The sequence below is a fragment of the Propithecus coquereli genome, unplaced genomic scaffold (assembly GCF_000956105.1).
Source record: "Propithecus coquereli isolate 6110/MARCELLA unplaced genomic scaffold, Pcoq_1.0 Scaffold89, whole genome shotgun sequence".
NCBI lineage: Eukaryota > Metazoa > Chordata > Mammalia > Primates > Indriidae > Propithecus > Propithecus coquereli.
Genome location: NW_012155173.1, coordinates 1229434 through 1241470, shown reverse-complemented (window position 1 = coordinate 1241470; position 12037 = coordinate 1229434). Strand labels below are relative to the sequence as shown.

Here is a 12037-nt window from a genome sequence, read left to right as displayed (position 1 = left end):
GCCTGTAAGTTTTGGTATGTTGTGTTGTGTTATTTTCTTTAGTTTCTAAGTATTTTCTAATTTCCCTTTTGAGTTCTTCTTTGACTCACTGGTTGTTTAAGAGTATGTTGTTTAATTTCCACATATTTGTGAATTTTCTAGTTTTCCTTCTATTATTTATTTCTAACTTCATCTTGTTTTCCTTGGAAAAGATACTTTGTATGATATTAATCTTCTAAAAATCTAATGAGACTTATTTTTTGGCCTAACATATGGTCTATCCTGGCAAGTATCTCAAATGCACTTGAGGAGAATGTGTATTCTGCTACTGTTGAATAAAATGTTCTGTTATGTCTGTTAGATCTAGTTGGTATATTATGATGTTCAGTTCCTCTGTTTCCTTACTCATCTTCTGATTATTCTGCCCATTATTGAAAATAGGATATTGTGGTCTCCAATATTATTGTAGAACTGTTTATTTATCCTTTTAATTCCATCTATTTTTGCTTTATATGTTTTCAGAGTCTGTTACTTGGTGTGAAAATGTATATAATTTTTATATAATTTGGCTTTATTGAATCCTTTATTAATATGTAATGTCTGTCTCTATCTCTTATAGACATTTTTAAATTTAAAGTCTGTTTTGTCTAATCTTAGTGTAACCACCACAGCTTTCTTTTGGTTACAATTTGCATGGCATATCTTGTTTTATCCTTTTACTTTCGACCTATTTGTGTCTTTGGATCCCATATGAGTCTCTTGTAGACAGCTTTAGTTGGATCATGTTTTTTTTAATCCATCTGCCCACCTCTGTCTTTAGATTGAAGGGTTTAAGCCATTTACATTTAAAGTAATTATTGATGAGGAGGGACTTATATCTGTCATTTTGCTATTTGTGTTTTATGTGCTTTATACCTTTTTAAATCCTCATTTCCTACATTGCTGCTCTTTGTGTGTGTGTGTTGATTTTTTGTCATGAAATGTTTGATTCCCCTCTCATTTCCTTTTGTGTATAATCTATAGGTATTTTCTTTGTGGTTGCCATGGGGAATTACATTTAATATCCAAAACTTATAAAAACCTAATTTGAATTGATACCATATTAACTTCAGTAGCATACAAAAACTCTGCTCATATACAGCTCTGTCCTTTCCTTTTTGTTACTGATGTCACGGATACCATTCTTTTATACATTGTCCAGTAACTTAGATGAATATTTTTTATGCATTTGTCTTTTAAAACATAGAAAAGAAAAAGTGGAGTTACAATCCATAATTACACCAATACTTGCTTTTATAATTGCCAATGTGTTTATCTTTACCAGAGATCTTCATTTCTTCATATGGCTTTGAGTTACTGTTGAGGGTCCTTTTATTTCAATCTGAAGGATTCCCTTCAACATTTCTTGAAGAGCAGAAATGTTAGTAGTAATGAACTTTTGTTTATCAGAGAATGTCTTAATCTTAATTCCCCCCCCCCTTTTTTTTGTTGTTGTTGTTTTGGAGACAGAGTCTTGCTCTGTCGCCCCTGTTGGAGTGCAGTGGCATCATCACAGCTCACTGCAACCTCAAACTCCTGGGCTCAAGGGATCCTCCTGCCTCAGCCTCCCGAGTAGTTGGGAGTACAGGTGCATGCCACCACACCCAGCCTCCCTCATTTTTGAAGGACAATTTTGTCAGATACAGAATCTTCCATTGACAGTTTTTTTTTCTATCAGCACTTTGACTGTATCAGTTGACTGCCTTCTGGCCTCTAAGGTTTCAGAGGACAAATTGGCTGATAATCTTATCGAGATCCCTAGTATGTGACAACTTGCTTATCTCTTGCTGCTTTCAAGATTTTCTTTTCTTTGGCTTTCAACAGTTTAATAATAATGTGTTTGGTATAGGTTTATGAGTATTTGCTCTTAGGAGTTTGATGATCTTCTTGAATTTGTACATTATGTCAATCATGAAATTTGGGGAGTTCTGACCATTATTCCTTGAAATATTCTTTCTGATCCTCTCTCTTCTCTTTTGGAACTCCCATAATTCATTATGTTTATCCTCTTGACAGTGTTCTATAGGTCCCTTGCGCTTTGTTTACTGTTCACTTTTCTTCATTTTTTTTTTTCTGCAGATGGAGTAGCAATCACAAGGAATCTGTCTCTCCACCTAGACAACAACTGTATTGGCAGAAATTCTCTGAAGTAACTATTTTGGAACTCTGGAGTCTACTTGAATGCTTGCATCTTGCAAGGGAGAGGTTGGCTGGTAAATTGAGGTTAATTTCAATGTTAGCCTTTAGTGTGATAGCAGCTACTGATTCATAGTCCCCCTAACCCAGTGGAAGGCAGCTGTATCCACATTTGTGGTGTGGCTTGCTGGAGCCAGAGTGGGCAATAGGAACTTTGTCCTCCAAATACTGGCTATCTATGTTCTGATTGCTGATTGCTGCTTTTGATCACTGAGGTGCAGGCATAGAGGCTGGCCACCATTGTTTCAACTCCCACCAGTTGAACTGGCTTCCAGGGGTTTTAAAGGAACAACACCCGTTTTATTTGTTTGTTTACCTATTACCCCATTTGGGAGTGAGACATTAAAGATTAGGATGTCCAAAAGCAACCACTTAGACAGGAAAGTAGAAGGCTACCTGTATATAACCAGTGAAAGACAGAGGCTCAGAAAAGATGTGAGAAGACCTTAAGCTATCATCTTAGGCTGATTCTGATCTCCAGCACAGAGTCAATTTAAGAAAACAGCAAACCTAGGGGCAGAAGGAGAATCTAATTTTCAGAGTCACCACAGTATAAGATTCAGATGTTCAATTTTCAACAAAAAAATCACAGACCATACCAAGAAATGGAAAAGTATGGCCCATTCAAAAGAAGCACATAAATCAACTGAAACTGCCCCTAAGGAAGCCCAGGTGTCTGACTTAATGGACAAAAACTTTAAAACAACTGTTTTAAAGTTGCTGAAATAGCTAAAGGAAGACATGAATAAAGTCAAGAAAACAATGTATGAACAAAATTAGAATATCTTTAAAGAAAGAAATTATAAAAAGAAACCAAAATGAAATTCTGGACTTAAAAAGTACAGTAACTGAAATGAAAAGAGGAGGACAAAAGCAGATTTGAGCAAGAAGAAAGAATCAGCAAACTTGAAGATATTTCTTTTTTATATACTTCTTGAATCCTGTTCCCTTTTCTTTTCTACTTCCTTAGTTCAAGCCTTCATGATTCTAGGCAGCCTCTAAGTTGTTCCATGTGCCTCTTATTTTGCCTGCTCTAGTCTTACTAGAGTGATCTTTTTAAAAACCCAAATCTGATATTGTCACTGTTTTTAAAAATATCCAAAGGCATCCTTATGTCTATAGAGTAAACTTCAGTTTTCTCATTTTAGCATTTCAAGATCTTACCTTTCTGGCTCCAGTCTACCACATTGCTTTATCTCACACTAGCTCCATATTCCACTCATACATTTTAACCATATATTCTAAGCTACAAAGCGACTTCCTGAAAAAAGTTGAGCACATTTGGAAACCAAAATTAGTTTTCTGTGACTGGGATAAGATATTAGACTATATGGCATTGGTAGGCATTGAGAAAGACTATATATAAAGTCTATTTTAGAAATGGACTCAGTGATAAAAACAGCTTGTATGTCATCACTAATCCAGTGGCCAACATTAGCATCACTGTATTAGATACTATAATATTGTATCTAATATAATGAAACATCAAGTATAACACAACATTACATATGATGTGTAGTCTAAGATGTTTGACTTGAATCCATTGACCCTTCGGGTATAACCTCCATTTTGCAGGAAATACAGGCTTAGAGGAACAAATTCAAGGACTTCTTGAGGAAGCAATCATTCAAATCCAAAAATTTTCTACTTCAAGTGGCCTGATTTCTGTAGACTTTAATCTTTAAAATTTTTTCTTAAGTTTCATATTTACTTATTTATTTATTTTGATACAAGGTCTCACTCTGTCACCCATGCTGGAGTGCAAGGGCCCAATCATAGCCCAGTGTAATGTCAAACTCTTGGGCTCAAGTGATCCTCTGCTCAGTCTACCAAGTAGCTGGGATTACAGGCATGCACCACTATGCCCATCGAATTATTTTGTTGCCCAGGCTGGTCTCAAAAACCAGGCTTCGAGTGATCCTCCCACCTCATCCTCCCAAAGTGCTGGGATTACAGGCCTGAGCAACTTGAGTATCATATTTAAAAACACTTAAGGGATATAACCAGATGCAATGCGTGATCCTAAATTGGATACTGATTTGGGAATACTGGTTGTAGAAAAATATAATTTGGTCAACAGAATGTTTGATTGTAGTTAGGTATTAGATGAGAGGAAATTTTCCTGAAATGATATCACTGACTTGGGAAAGCCAGCTTTCCCAAGATAAAAAGGTATTTTTAGGCTGACAGAAAATTGGAATGTGATCTAGTAATTAAATGAGAGGAAAATTTTGCTGAAATAAGTTAGATATTGTTAATTGATAGAAGCAAATTAATAAACTTCTCATTTTGAAAACACACACACAAAAGGATATGCACTAAAGTATTAACATTCATGGTGGGAATGCGATATTTTTATTGTTTATTTTAGTTTCTCTTTTCTGTTTTTCTCCAAGGCATATTGTACTGATTGTATAATGAACTTTTATATAAAAAAATGTAGAAGATTGACATATATATCTGGGGTATACATTCGAATCAAGAAATACATGAAATTATGGTTACCAAAAGTTAATCATGGTTTTGTCAGGAGTTCAGGGGATTTTTTTCTCCCTAATACTTTATTATTCGAATACATTAAAATGAGTGTGCATTATATAGCTGTATAAGGAGATCAGAAAAGTATTTTCCTGCAGGGGCGCAGATATGTCTGTTGTAATAGATAAGTCACAAAAAGGCACTGTAACAGAAAACAGCTTTTCTTTCATTGCATTTGGATGCAGTATCCACAAGAAAACATTGCAGGTGACTCCTTCACTGGAAAAAGAGCATTATCATTTGAATAAGGAAAGTGGGAGAGGCTGTGAAATTATTTTATAAATTATCAAGTCTTAAGAGTTGGTGTGGTAGTGCACACCTGTGATCTCAGGTACTCGGAAGGCTCAAGCAGATTGCTTAAGCCCAGGAGTTCAAGGCTGCAGCGTGATATAATTGCCTATGAATAGCCACTGCACTCCAGCTTGAACAACATAGTGAGTTCTCATCTTTTTAAAAAAAAACCAAAAAACAAAAAACCCTCAAGTAGCACCTTTAATAATCATTGTTTTTGTTCCCAGCTACATTGTGAATTTATTGAGGACAAGGACTTTAAACTTCATTATATTGCTGTTGTTCTTATGTTTCACTTTTGAATGATTTTTAAATAAAACCTCATCTTTGAGTCAGTCTGAAACAACACTGTTCATTTCTGTCCTCTTCTGTGCCTGAAGTACACCAAAGCAGCTGTGTTGTACCCGTGCTTTTGGACTTGGAGAGTCAGAAGTTTTAACTTTTACACTGGATTCTGTAACTGGGGCTGCACTATTCTATAAAATGAGAAAAAGCATACCATTTTCACAGATTTGTAGTAAAGCTAAATTAGATGCCTGTGAAAAGATCTATCATGATCCCTGGCACACTCTGCACCCTCGTTAAATGCCAGGTGAATTTAGTCAGAATGTTAAGTGCTCATTTTCAAACAGGACTTGATCATGAAAGGTGAGCAGAGGATTCCTTGCTTTAGCACCAGTACTCTTTTGGAGTTGTACCTAGGCTCAACAGGTGGTACCCAGCCCGCGCTCATCGCCGCCAGTCCTGGTCCCAGTTCCACCTGCAGTCCCATAGTTGCTGCCTGTCCAAGCCCACACGCTGACTACAGCTCTAGATCCAGCTCCCACCCTGCGGAAGTGCGCAGGCTCACCGTCCTCAGGCGGGCAAAAGCCCAGGTGGAGCGCAGCTGAAAGGAAAGCCTGCCTCACTGCCTGGTATTGGGCCAATGGGGACGCATGTCTTGGCCGCGGGCCTATGAGATGGGCTAGGAGGCGGGGCGGAGGGCGGAAGGAGCCGCTCTCACGTGAGTAAGGGGGTGGGGAGGGCGGGGGTAGGACGGCTGGGGAGGCCCAGGCGGCGGAGCCTCCGGGACGGCGAACGGCAGGCTGCGGAGGAGGAGACGGCGGGTCGGGTAGGGCCGCGTTTCCCTCCTCCTCTTTCCCTTCTGTCCATCAACCCCGGGGGGATTTTCCGACGGCCCTTGCAGGGAGCCACGCTGTCTTCTCATCCTGCGGTGCTGGGTCGGTGGGGCTGTGCTCTGCTCCCTCGACGGGCCGAGTTCTGAGGGGAGCCGTGATTGGGGGGGAGGGGGAGCTGCGACGGAGGGGAGAGGGCGCATGCGCAGGCTGGGACGCTCCGGCAGCCCCTGCCCAAACCGGTTCCCCCTGTCTGGGTAGGTGTCTGTCTTCCGATTCCTGCATATTTGGCCGTCCCTTTGGCCCCCCAGCAAAGCCGGTTTGTGTCTTGACTTTCGTGTTTTGAGCTTGGTCCTATTTGCGAATTTGGCCGCTCCCTCCGCCTCAGTTTCTCCCCATCGCTCACAAGGCCTGTATCTGTTGCTTAGGCTGGCTTGGGCCTCAGGCCGGTTTGCTGGGCTGCTGCTAATTTGAAACACTTGCTTTCTTTCAGTGTCGCCCTGCCATCTCATCTTGGTCTTTCTGTCTCATTTTCCCAGCCTGCAATTAGTGTCCCTGGCATCCCATTCTCCCCTTCTAGTTGAAACATCCGCCTCAGTACCTCGTCGCTGTGTCTTTAGATTTTTAGCAACCTTCAAGGTTTTATGTGTTGAGCCAAAGGATAACCCCAGATTTCCAGGAGTTCGCTGTCCATTGCCTGGTAGTACTTTTGTCCCTACTCTTCTAACATCCAGACTATTTATCATCTGCTCCAGCTTTATACGTATCTCCATACCTGTTGTTACTCGAAGATTCTTTTTCTTGGAAGCAGATGTCCTGGGAGACAGTGTTAAGTGCTCATGCAACTAGTGTTCCCGCTACTAGTGCTCCGTTAGTTTAAAATCATGATTCAACTTGAATTTGAGATTTTTGGATTTGTGTCTTTTTTTAAACAACGGGAAAAAAATGTCAGGGACAAGGTTTCATAATGTAATATTTTCATTCAGATCAACTCCTGTATTCACATACTCATAATAACTAGTGAGTGTGTGTGTGTTTCCAGCTGCTTTGTTTATTTAGGAAGAAAAATAACAATGGAGGGTGAATGGAACTATATTTGTTACATTAAACTGATGTTCGAAAAGTTTTTGGGAAACAAGCTTAGGTACCAAGGAAGTACACATCCAACTTTTTTTTTTAAGAAAGACCTGTTGTCTTAATTCAAGTCCGTATAGGACGCTATTTAATAAACATTGAAAATTTTAAAGTAGAGCTTATTTATAAAAACTGATAGTGAATAGGGGAGAGAGATCTTTATAAGCTTCCTTTGTAGACTTTAGTTTGTATTAATAAGATTTGTATCCATGATTGATTTGTATGTATTGGTAACGTAAAATTCGCATGTAACTGTAATACAAAGTATTAACTCAAACTCATGAAGTTGAATTATTGCTATATTGTGGTACACTTCCTTTTCATTCAGTTTTGTAATTCAGTTTACAGTTAACTCCTTGGCATTAATAAGACATACATTTGTCTGGAAAGTTAACCCATCAGTTATATGTATTTTGGCATTTTTTGTATAATATTTTGTTAGCAGTTTACAGGGACTCTGTAAAAAGTGAAGACACCTGTTTCCTATCTTTGCTGCATATTGAGAGAAGTACATTCACATTATATCTAAGTTATGTACGCGAGGGGACTGATTTTCCACACAGTATAACAACTTTACAGCCTAGTTTCTTTTAAAGAAGTCATTGTCTTTTATTCAGTGTGCTTCCAGTTAAAGAAAAACCTTTGAAGGTCTCATCATTTCCCAGTAATTGTTTTAACAAGTAACCTTCGAATACAGGCTTCAAAAAATAATTAGTTTAAATCAGTGCTGCTGTTGAGTATCTTTATAAAAACACTGGCGTGCTATGTTTCTGACATAGGCTGCCCATGATGTTATCTTTGTAATTTTCAGTATAATCAGATATCATTAGACTTCTCAAGCATGTGGAATAAATGAATACAAGATTCTTAAATGATCTTTCTTGACAAGACTGTACTTTCAGGGATTATTTCTATAGCTAGTTAAATAATCTTTTTTGGAGATAGAACAGAAATATTTTTAAAGTGTCAATGTATGTAAAGCAGGGTTTCTGACATTTTGGTCCTGTGTATGTAATTGCCTTGTTGTTTATAGTTAGATCCTGAGGAAAGAAAATCCAAGGCTAAGGACTTGATGCCTATGGATAGACCTCAAAAACAAAACCAAACCACTGTATCAACTTCGTAGCTGCTGCTTTTTTTTTTTTTTAGCATAAACTGATTACCTAGTCATCCCCACCATCCCCACCCCTTTCAGTTTTGTATTGATCCTGAGATCATTATTCTTCAGAAAACTTGTAAGTCAAAAACAGTATTGAATAGACATTTAAACTTGACATTATGAAGACTCATGTCGACCCTAGTAGCCTGTTTCTCTTCATGTGCAAAGACTGACCAAATATGGAAGTCTGCAAGTCATGAACATGTTAGTTTATAGAATTTGGACTGGAAATTTCCCTTCTCTTTCCAAGTCCACTATAATATTCTGAGCTAAACATCAGTGAGAATGTGTTGAAAATTATTCCTTCTAGTAGGATAGAGCTCTGTAAGGCCTAACTTTCCCCCCCTAGATTTTTCTGACCACTAAAGAATAAAATAAAACCCTAAAACTTTTTAAAGTTCATACTGGACATTAAATAGTATATATCATCTTGGCTGTAAAACGTGAGAAATATATCTTCTGAATTGTATGGCTCTACTGCCATATGTGGGGGTTTGCATCTCTCCAAGAGGTCATGCATAGTTATGTATTTCTAGTTAAAGTTACAGCAGCATTTGTATTATAAACCACGACTCTTTGGGATCCGTAAATATTTGTGGCAATAAAGTTTTCTCCATATTAAAATCTGACATTTCTTAAGGTGCATTAACAAATGGATTTCTGTGGTAAGTTTAGCATAATATTAACTCAAAGCTTAATAATAATTTGACGATTTTAAGACTTTTTCTTTCCCATTTTTTCTTATACATTTTGGTAATTATAACCAACAACCTATGGTTATAATCTTGTTTTCCCTTTTCTGAGGATGACCTTTGTATCAGTTAAAAGAATTGATACACAGAATCTTTCCTTGAGAGCATACATTAAATATCATTGAGGATAATAAGAGTGTTCAGGCTAAATTGGGCATTTGTATAATACTAATGGAAAGTGCTGTGTGTTAATCATTTTAATATTTTTACCATAGAGGTAATAAACTCTCTTGTGCCCTTGAAGGTATGCCAATAAACTGAGATTAGGAATATGTCTCATAAATCTCTTTTGTCTCATAAATCTCATGCCGACACATGATTTTCTATGACTAGACCTCTGATATATCTGCAGAAGAGAAATGGTTATATCCTCATTATAGTTACCTATTGAATTCTCTGTGAATTCAGGAAAAATCTGATTCCTGTTTAACCTTAAAAGCATATATTTAAAATTCTCCTCTAGCGAAAAGGTTTTTTTTTTTTTTTAGTTTGTTGTCCTTGGTTATAAGAAAAGATCTTTTCAGATAGGTTTAAAAATATTTATGGAACTAAATTAAAATATTTGTAAATTTTATATCTTTTTACATAGTACCATTACAGTGGGGTGAATGAAGCACTCAGTAAATGCTTATTGACTGCTCATCCCTTATTGGACACACTTATCAAATGTCTCTTCATCCCTATATAAGTATGGACCAGGGCCTTCTCATATCAGAATGTGCAGAAAACACCTGTGTCTTCCGCCAAACATTCGTGGTTTGCCTGCTTACTCCCTTGAAAATCAAACAGGTCATAGAAAAGAGAAATTGTGTTTACTGCATTTACCTTATAAGGGCTTTGGTCATTTATTGAATGATTTGCTTGCTTGGCATTAAATTCACATAGATTTAGGAGAAATGAATAATGCAAACATTTCTGATCTAAGTGTAGACAAGTGGATATTCTAAATGAAATAGATTCATTTTCTAATTATGGGTGAGAAGGAACTATATTAACTAATTTCCTAAAAGATAGAAAGATCTTCGAACAACTCTGCATTGCTTAAAAGTATGCACATGTTTATATTTATAAAATGCTAATGTAATTATATTATACTTTAAAAATCTGTTCAGAATAAGTAAAGACAAAGTTTTTTTTTAATCTATAATAGCAAAGTAAGATATATAATCAAATCTGACCTTGTGAATGAGTAGTACATTAACATTAAGCTAACTTTCCCTGTGTTCCCAGGGGTAGTTTCTGTTGTGGAAATGGCATCCAAATAACGATTCACATATTTAGTTTCAGAGATACCGTGTTGAAGTGGCATAAAGCCAGAATACCTAGAGTTCTGGAAAAAATTAAAGTAGTGTTTCCTGAATTATCTACAGAAGCATGGGAAAACCATTTATAAGGTTTTACTTTTTCAGGTGTTAATATTATTGCATTCAAATAATCAACACAGAGTTAAATGAGTTGTTTTATGTGCATTTCATCCCCTCTTCTTACCTCTTATACCTTTCATTAGATGTATCAAGGTATAGGGGAGATATGAATTTTAGGATCAGAAAGACATTGATATCCCAAGTATTGCACTTAGTATATGACGGAAGGTAAGTTACTTAATCACTTTGAGACCCAGTTTATTCACTTGTTGAAACAGAGCTACTTGTGCCTACCTCATGAAATTGTACTAGAAAGCACCTGATGTTTTTCCCCCTTTCCTGGATACTCACACACAGGAATTAAGAGTTCAGTACCCTCATTTTACATAACTGAAGCTACAACACTGTCCAAGTCAAATCAAAAAAGGACCCTTTCTGTTAAAGTATTAATAATACTAGATTATTAAGTTTAAAAAAAATTCTGATAAAGCTTGATGACTGGCTGGGTGCAGTGGCTCTCACCTATAATCCTAGCACTTTGGGAGGCCAAGGTAGGAGAATCACTTGACCTAGGAGTTCCAGATTAGCCTGAGCAACAAAGCAATACCCCGTCTCTACAAAAGATAGAAAAATTAGCCAGGGTGCCTGTAGTCGCAGCTACTTGGGAAGTTGAGGCAGAAGGATTGCTGGAACCCAGGAGTTTGAGCGGTGAATGACATGACACCACTACGTTCTAGCCCAGTCGACAGAGCAAGACCCTGGCTAAAAAAAAAAAAAAAAGGTTGATTACTCATGAGAAATAATTTTGAAAACACTGGCTCTTTAGACGATTTGCTGTATTGATTTTGTGAATTTATCCAAAGATCCTGTAAAGTTACACTCAGGCTTTAAAAACTTACCCAAGGGGGCCGGGTGCGGTGGTTCATGCCTGTAATCCTAGCACTCTGGGAGGCCGAGGCGGGCGGATTGTTTGAGCTCAGGAGTTGGAAACCAGCCTGAGCAAGAGCGAGACCCTGTCTCTACTAAAAAATAGAAAGAAATTAATTGGACAACTAAAAATATATAGAAAAAATTAGCCGGGCATGGTGGCGCATGCCTGTAGTCCCAGCTACTCGGGAGGCTGAGGCAGAAGGGTTGCTTGAGCCCAGGAGTTTGAGGTTGCTGTGAGCTAGGCTGACGCCATGACACTCACTCTAGCCCGGGCAAAAAGAGTGAGACTCTGTCACAAAAAAAAAAAAAAAAAAACTTACCGAAGGATGAATGGATAAACAAAATATGTTATGCATACAGTGGAATATTATTCAGCCTTAACAAGGAAGGAAATTTTGACAACATGAATAAACCTTGAAGACCTACTAAATGAAATAAGCCAGTTACAAAAGGACAAATATTGTATGATTCCACTGCTTATCTGAGGTACCTAGAGTAGTCAAATTCATAGAGACAGAAAGTAATTGGTAGTTGCCAGGG

General features: G+C 37.6%; 1 protein-coding gene across 1 annotated transcript in view; it reads left to right on the top strand.

Annotated features, from left to right (window-relative positions):
- Positions 1-6069: 6069 nt before the first annotated feature.
- Positions 6070-12037, top strand: part of RABGAP1 (RAB GTPase activating protein 1) — a 144240-nt gene continuing 138272 nt past the window's right edge. The window contains exon 1 of the mRNA XM_012664376.1: positions 6070-6154. The gene's annotated coding sequence lies outside the window, so the exon portion shown is untranslated. The remainder of the gene's footprint in view (positions 6155-12037) is intronic.